The sequence below is a fragment of the Gallinula chloropus genome (genome assembly GCF_964237585.1).
Source record: "Gallinula chloropus genome assembly, chromosome: 7".
Taxonomy (NCBI): domain Eukaryota; kingdom Metazoa; phylum Chordata; class Aves; order Gruiformes; family Rallidae; genus Gallinula; species Gallinula chloropus.
Window position 1 is genome coordinate 116,046 of NC_140092.1, and position 7,551 is coordinate 123,596.

The following is a 7,551-nucleotide window of genomic DNA, read 5'->3' on the forward strand; positions in this document are numbered from 1 at the left end:
TACAACAGTAAACTGCTGCCAAGTATAACCCAGAAAATTGTCAGCCGATTCTCCTCTGTCGAAACCGTTGCCAGCTTTGGGCTGAGATGCCTCGAAGGTTTGGTCACCTTCGTCTTCAGCCAACATTGCCAAGTCTCTTGGCTGTTCTTCTGGATCCCCTGGAAGAAGACTGGTAGACTGCCTGGAGAAGTGACTCAATCTGCTCTTCTGTTAGTCTTTCCTCACTTTCTTCCACCATCTGCAGGTCAAAAACCAATACATTGTTATTCAATCCATACTTCCTTCCTCAGCTCCAAACAGGAAGACTCGGCCCCAGTAAATACTGCTTTCAATGGATGCAAGACGTAGCCTGAACTCATCACAAAAGCATTTTACAAAGTGGAACTCTTGTAATATTTATAACAACACAAAACAAAAAAGCTCCCTTGTTAGCCACGACAGCTGGCATGCCACAGTGAGACCCTGCTTCTGTTACAAGGAGAACACCACGCTCAGAACAGGCTTTCCTCCTAAAGCCTCTCAGCCTAAGAAAAACCAAACCAAAATACCCAAAGAATTCCCACAAACTAGAAACCCCCACAAAGCCCAAAAACCAAAGAAGCCACAAACCCCCATTAAAGACACACACAAACCCCAGACCCCACAAGAAAAGCTGCGGGAACTCAAAACACCACAGAAGCCCCTAGCCCTCCCCCAAACCTGCAACCCACAGAACCCCAAAGCCTTCAAAAGGCAGAGAACCAAAACCCCCCCTTAGAACCCCAGTTAAAAAAAACAAACCAACAGAAAAACCTCACAAGCCCACACTAACCCCACAAATCCCAGACCCTGTAAAAAAACCAACCCACCCAACCCCTATAGCCACAAAAACCAGGAGAAAAAAAAAAAAATCAGTAAAACTACAAACACCTTACCAACCTCCTTGGCTCATTTTCTGAGAGGAGCCTGCACCAGCAGACAGACTAACACATTTTACTCCTAAACTCGGTTCTCTGCGTTCTTTCTCTGCCCCTTCTCTACATCCTTTTCTTTCAACTTCCTCTTCCTACCCACAAGGCTGTCTAAACCAATGGATAGAAACACTAACCCAGGTAACAGTACATCCAGTTCAGATAAAGGCAATGAAATCACCAGCGCCAATACTACGACCTTCTTACAGGTACCACAAGCTCCCAAGAACTCACCTGTAACAGGAAAAGAGGAGAAACCATAGAGACCTTAAATGCAATACGCCAAAACCCGAAAGAGACTTATTCTTGTATATTGAATGTTAAAATCACATGCATAATTACAGAATTCTTTACAGCTGAAAAAATATTTTTAGAAGACGACCCTGACAGTCTACCTGCAACTGCTGCAAGATGTCTATAATAAACCCCCACAATTTTCTGTAATTAAAAAAAAAACAAAACAAAAAAAAAAAACAGGAAAGAATGCAATCAATCATCCAGGTAATTCTGAGTTAACTGATGCCCTGAATGGGACAAGTCGAACCCAAGCTAACACCAGCCAGTTTACTGCAATGCTTGTCTAGCATACACGTATATAAATCAAAATGACATGTGGCTAGAGGCCAGGTGCAAAAAAAATAAGACATTTGCACACCACAGCAGACAACCTGCCGAGGGCCACGATATGATATGCTGCAGCAGAGTCTTGTGGCTGTTGGCTCAAACACGCTGGTGGAATAGTCTGCATAACCGGCCCTGTGCACGATTTACATGGGGTTTTCTAAGCTATGCCTGATGTGGCTAAGGGATTTTTACTGGGCAATCCTGGTTTAAGACCAGTCTCGGCTCCTAAGGAATGCCAGCCAACAAAGATGTTTTCAGCCGTTAACAAGAGGAACAGAAATCCAACGACGAGCTGCTGCTTTTAAAACGTGGAGTCATCATTGTGACAAATGGCACCACACAGATCTCTGTTAACACATTTGTAGACAAAGTGGAAGACCTGGGGTTGGGGACAGCTGTGCAACTCAGCCTTCATTTCCCGAGGGCAGGTATGCTCCGTCAGCTGCTGCCAGGTGTCGTCGACAACAAGAAACGGGCTGCACTCTGCCGGCTTGTCCACCTCGAACTTCTCAGCGCAGAGCTGGCGAACATCTTCGGTGCTTATAGACAGTCTCACCAGGAAAGATCTTTCCTGTACATCCACAGTACACTCCCTGGAACGCAACATGAAGGTGGTTCTGTAGAATGAGAAAACACACATCAGCAACTCAAAAACCCCACCAGCTGAAGCGTCAGCAACAAACCTGTCCCCACACTGAGACTCACCCCCGCGATTCCCACGCCCGACAGCCACCTCGCCAACTGCAATACTGGTGGCAAAACTGTGGCAAGCGGAACAGAAATTCCTAAGCCAACACCCTCCTTTCCTCATATTACACTCTAACCCTGCAATGACAGCCAAACAGGACTTGTCCTGCCGAGCAAAACCAGGAAACAAAATGCAGTGAGGCTAAGCAATGTCTGAGGCAGCAGGGTCGAGAGATGGTGCTGCTGCACTACTGCCACAAAACAGGCACCTCCTATGGCCGTGTCAGTCAGAAGGAATAAGAAAAAAGCCTCTGCCAGTGGCAGCAAACGGTGCTGATCCCCAAGTTACTGCGTGATAAGCCATCTGCATTCTTATGCTGCAGCACGCAAAGTGTTTTAGGGTGCTTCAGTCCAGTCAGGACACTTTCATTGCATTAAACCGGTGACAATCTGGGGTCCGAGCCCGATTTAACCGGCTTTCCCATGACAGCTTTTTTTCTTTTTTACAGTAAGGCTTAGAGGGAAGCAGAAAGAAAGCTTCCTCGGCAACATTAGGCTAAACCCTAATGGCAAAAGCCTCCTGGCAAAAGCTGGACCTTTTTTCTGTGTTGAAACTGACATGTTCTTACAACTCCGATAACGTGGAAAAAGTCTAAGTGCACCCTACAAGGAAATGCAGTTCTACCTTTCAGAAAGCATTTAAAGAGGAAAAAAAACCAAGCAACAACTGGGGGAAAAGCAACCACAAACATCTTTTGAACACATGAACAAAGCAAGCTGCTGTAGTGTGCTTTTTTTTAAAAAAAAAGACATTAACTGTGGTTACAGACTGAAAAAGATACAATTAAAGGAAGTGGAAAAATGGCACAGTGAGAAAGACCTGTTTATCAACTCAGCGGGTGCCAATGTCTGTATGCTAAACCAATCAGGCACGCTAAATCACAATGGCAAAGATGTACATTGCACAAAAGCAAGCCAGCAAAAGCTACCATTGAGAAGGCGGTTCTACCACTTAAGTTCCAAGAAGCACTCTTATCTTTAACAAAGTATTTTTACAGCTTGCAAACTGAAACACTGAAGCTTTGCAGCAGCATTTAAACCAGGTCAGGACTGACCCTGACGAAACAGGGCCTATCCGTTTCTGTTACCGGGGTGAAGCAATTATGAAAAATCAGCCCTAGAGGAGGAAAATCAAGCTGCAGTTTTAGTTCCTAATGTATGTAACACACAGATGTTTTTAAAAGCACGCGCTTTAGACAGACGGGACTGCTTCGAGAAGAGGCTGAAGCTCCCACAAGCACTCCTAACATATACTAAGTATCAAAGTTATTTATGGAGCGGCAGAAAATTGTACTCAATCATCCTCACAATATGGCATGTTTTGCCTTTTCATCCTAGAGACGGAGGGAGGATGAAGGCCTTCCGGGGTCCGAGAGCTGATAAAACTGCAGGAGCCCATCACAAGTGTAGCTACCACATTGTTAAGTCACGATGACTCCCCCTGCTCGATCGAAAATATCTCACCTCATAAGGCAGAGTCCATCAGTAGATTCCCAGGTCACACAGGCCTGCACTCTGCGAGCTGAACAGCTTTCTGTACTTCCACTTTACAGCGGAACCATGAGACTCTCTTGTTATGCTACTGATGTTGCCAACTTTAGGACCACCCTTGGATGGATTTCTACTCCAACAATGTCATCAAAATCTGCGCTGTGAAGAAGAACCCACCTTCCCTAGTCCTTTGCTTCATTTTAAGAAAAATAAACGAATGACAGGTTACCTTCTCCATGCAGAAAACACAGATCCATCGATTCCACCACGTACTCAACTTCAGTATCCAGCTCCAGCATGTCACACCTACTCACCCAGTGTGATAACACAGTCAAGAAGTCATCATTTTCATTCAGCCTCCCTGAGACAAAGGGAATAGAGACAGTCAGAGACAAACTGCGCTTTCCTTACCAGCCTCACCGTTTGAAAGGAAAGTGTTGCTTCGCTGCCTTCGCTGAGAAGTACATCTGTATTACTCTAGATCCTCCTGTAACCAGTGCGCAGCAAAGTAGGTGTCACCTGACACTGGCTGGACAGGACGCCAATGCCAGCTTCGTCCCATACTCTCTAGCGAGCGCAAATCTGACGATGCACACTTTGAGGCGTGCTCTCCTCAGGCAGCAACTCTGTCTTCTACAGGATCTGCTGGAGATGCCCCTCGTTTCATGAACTGCTGCCAACAGCACCTGCATTTATGGAGAATAAAGCATATTCAAGGGCCAGCTTGCTGCCTGGGACAGTGAGATATAGAATGAAAAAAAAAAAAGAACACCAGACAACAGGCTAGAGAAATTTTTGGAGAAAACAAGACAGGTGCAGATCACGACAAAGAGATGGAAAAGGAAAGTAACTGCAGTGGCCTGCAGGACAGAGATGGAAGACGAAAAAAGGAGGAAGAGAAAGCAGGAAAAAAGCACAGAGAGAAAAAGAAAAGGGAGAGGGAGATGAAGAAAGAGAAAGGGAGAGAAGAAAAGGGAGCAGGACAGTAGAATAGAGAAGTACAGGCAAGGGGAAAAAAAAAAAAAATAATCAGAGGAGTAGTAAGAAAGGGCAGGGGTCAGTGGAGGGCTGGGAAGGACCAAGACTCACAAGAAGGACAACAGGTTCTGGATGGGTAACCACCCAACTCTTAAACTTTTGGGGACTTAATGGGTACAAGGTATCCAAGAAGAAAGCTCAAATAGCAAGCCAAACAGTAATGTCTCCAATGGGCTTGGACATTTCACAAGGGCAACAAAGGCTGACAAAGAAACAAAAGGCAGAGCAGAACCTGTGCTCCATTTTCATTTACCATAAAAAATTATAGAAACCCCGCGAGCCACGGAACCCCCAAAAACCCAATTAAAACCACAAAAGAAACCCAAACCAGAAAACCAACAAAAGACCAGAGCAAAATAACCACCGAGCCGAAGAAACCAGCAAACCCGGAAACCCCAGACACCACAAGAACCCCCGATAACCACTGAACGCCACAGCAGCCACAAGAGAAGCCCTAAGCCCTCCTCTGCCAAAACAGCCCCGCGAGACAGAAAACCCACAAGCCGCAACTAGAGAGAGACACAGACCCACGCAAACCCCCAAATCCCCCCAAACCTGCCAGCCCCGCGGCCCGGACACGCTCAGACTGACCGGAAGAGTCCAGTCGCGCCCCGCCCCGCCGGCCCCTTCGGTGCCCCGTGTCTCCCGTGCCGGCTGCTCGGGGAACGGGAGCTCTGGCCCGGCCGCACCCCCAAGCCCCCGCCGCGACCCCCTCCGCGCACTGCCCGCGCGGCGCGGAGCCCCCCCTCCCGGCCCGGACACCCCGCCGGACGCCGCGGAGACACGTCCCGGCACGGACCGGCGCCGGCAGAAGGCCGGCCGCGGCTGGGGGGGGGTGGAAGGCGCGGCGCCTCGCCGCCCGCGCGCCCCGCACCGACCCCCGGCCCGCCGCGACCACTCGCGCCGCGACCCGCCGACCGCCCGGCCCCGGCCGACCCCGCGACGGGCGGCGGAACCGGAGCCTCACCGGGAGGGAGCGCCGGCATCCCGACGGGCCCCCTCATCGCCCCGGAAAGCACGGGCAGGCTCCTCGTGGCAGCTCCGCGGTTATACTGCCCGGAAAGGAGCGGGGCATGCCGGGATATACTGCCCCGGAAAGGAGCGGGGCATGCCGGGATATACTCCCCCGCAAGGGAGCGGGGCATGCCGGGATACGTTCCAGTGCGGCTCCGGCGGAAAAATGGCCGCCGGAGGACTTCCGGGCATGGCGGCGCCCATCTCCGTGCGGCTCCGGCGGTTAAAAGGCGGCCGGGGGGCTTCCGAGCATGGCGGCGCCCATCTCCGTGCGGCTCCGACGGAAAAATGGCCGCCGGGGGGCTTCCGGGCCCCCGTTTGGGGGCGCGAGCTTGGGGGGGGCTACACAGCACAGCTGCCCCGTTCGGGAAGCTAAGCAGGGACCAGTTCGGTCAGCGCCCGGATGGGCGACCTCACCCCGTCTTCGAATCCCCGCACCTAACAGTGCCCCCGCCACGTGCGCCCCTCCTCCCAAAATCTGACCCCCCCCCCCCCGAGGGAGTCCCATCACCTTCGAGGGTTCCCCGGACCTGACAGTGCCCCGGCCGACCCCGCGACGGGCGAAGGAAACCCCGCCTCACCGGGAGGGAACTTTCGGAACGCTGCGGCTTCCGTGCGCTGCGCCACCCGGGCGCAGTACCGCTGCGTGTCCGCAAGGCGGCAGCACCGAGCGATCCCGCGAGGGGGGGGGGGGGGGGGGGTACCGGCGCCTCTCCGGGAGGGAGCGTCCGGTGACCTCACAGCTTCCCCGTCCGGGAAGCTAAGCAGGTACCAGCTCGGTCAGCGCCCGGATGGGCGACCTCACCCCGTCTTCGAATCCCCGCACATGACAGTGACACCCCCCCCCCCCCCCCGCGCGCCCCCTCCCAAAATCTGCCCCCCCGAGGGAGTCCCATCGCCTTCGGGGGTTCCCCGGACCTGACAGTGCCCCGGCCGACCCCGCGACGGGCGGCGGAACCCCCCCCTCACCGGGAGGGAGCGGCCGCCCCGCAATGGCGGCGTCCCTCGTTAAAGCGCCCTGCCGCTCGCGCTGCGCCGCCCGGCCGCAGTCCGCACGCAGCGGGCTCTGCGCGCACCCGCGCAGGAACGCGGCGAGTGTGCACGGAGGCAGCAGAACGCGGCGGCTTCCGTGCGCTGCGCCACCCGGGCGCAGTACCGCTGAGTGTCCGCAAGGCGGCAGCACCGAGGACCCCCGTGTTCGAATCCCCGCTCGGGCCTTTCCGCCAGTGCTCGGGCCTTTCCGCCAGTGCTCGTATCTCTCCGCCTCCGCTCGTATCTCTCCGCCTCTACTCGGCCCTTTTCGGCTCCCCCTGCCCCACTAATTACCCCTCTGCCGCTGACCTGCGCTCATTAACAACCCCCCATCTCCTCCAGCGAATTCAACCCCCCTCCCAACCCTACTGCGACCCCTCTGAGAGCCCTCGAACCCCACCATGGCCCCTGACCCCCTAGAAGACCCCCGAAGGAACCCCCAACACCCCAAAAATAGACCCTAGAGAGACCCCCCCAGAACCCCTCAGAGACACACCCCCCCAAAGAGCCCCCCACGATCCCCTAAAAAGGCCCTTAGGGCCCCCCAACTCCCCAAAGCCCACAAAGAGCCCCCCCAAAAAACCCAGACCCCCCCAAACAGACCCCATAAAGAACCCTAACCACCCCCCAAAAAACCTGAGACTCCTTAAAGACG

At 53.3% G+C, this 7,551-nt stretch overlaps 1 long non-coding RNA gene across 1 annotated transcript; it reads right to left on the reverse strand.

Annotated features, from left to right (window-relative positions):
• On the reverse strand, window positions 1-5,165 carry LOC311193695. The gene is made up of 4 exons (XR_014617409.1): window positions 4,042-5,165; window positions 1,954-2,191; window positions 1,088-1,184; window positions 1-238 (listed from the first exon to the last, which is right to left on the reverse strand). It is a non-coding gene; the product is annotated as an uncharacterized lncRNA (long non-coding RNA).
• Between the last annotated feature and the right edge of the window lie 2,386 nt (window positions 5,166-7,551).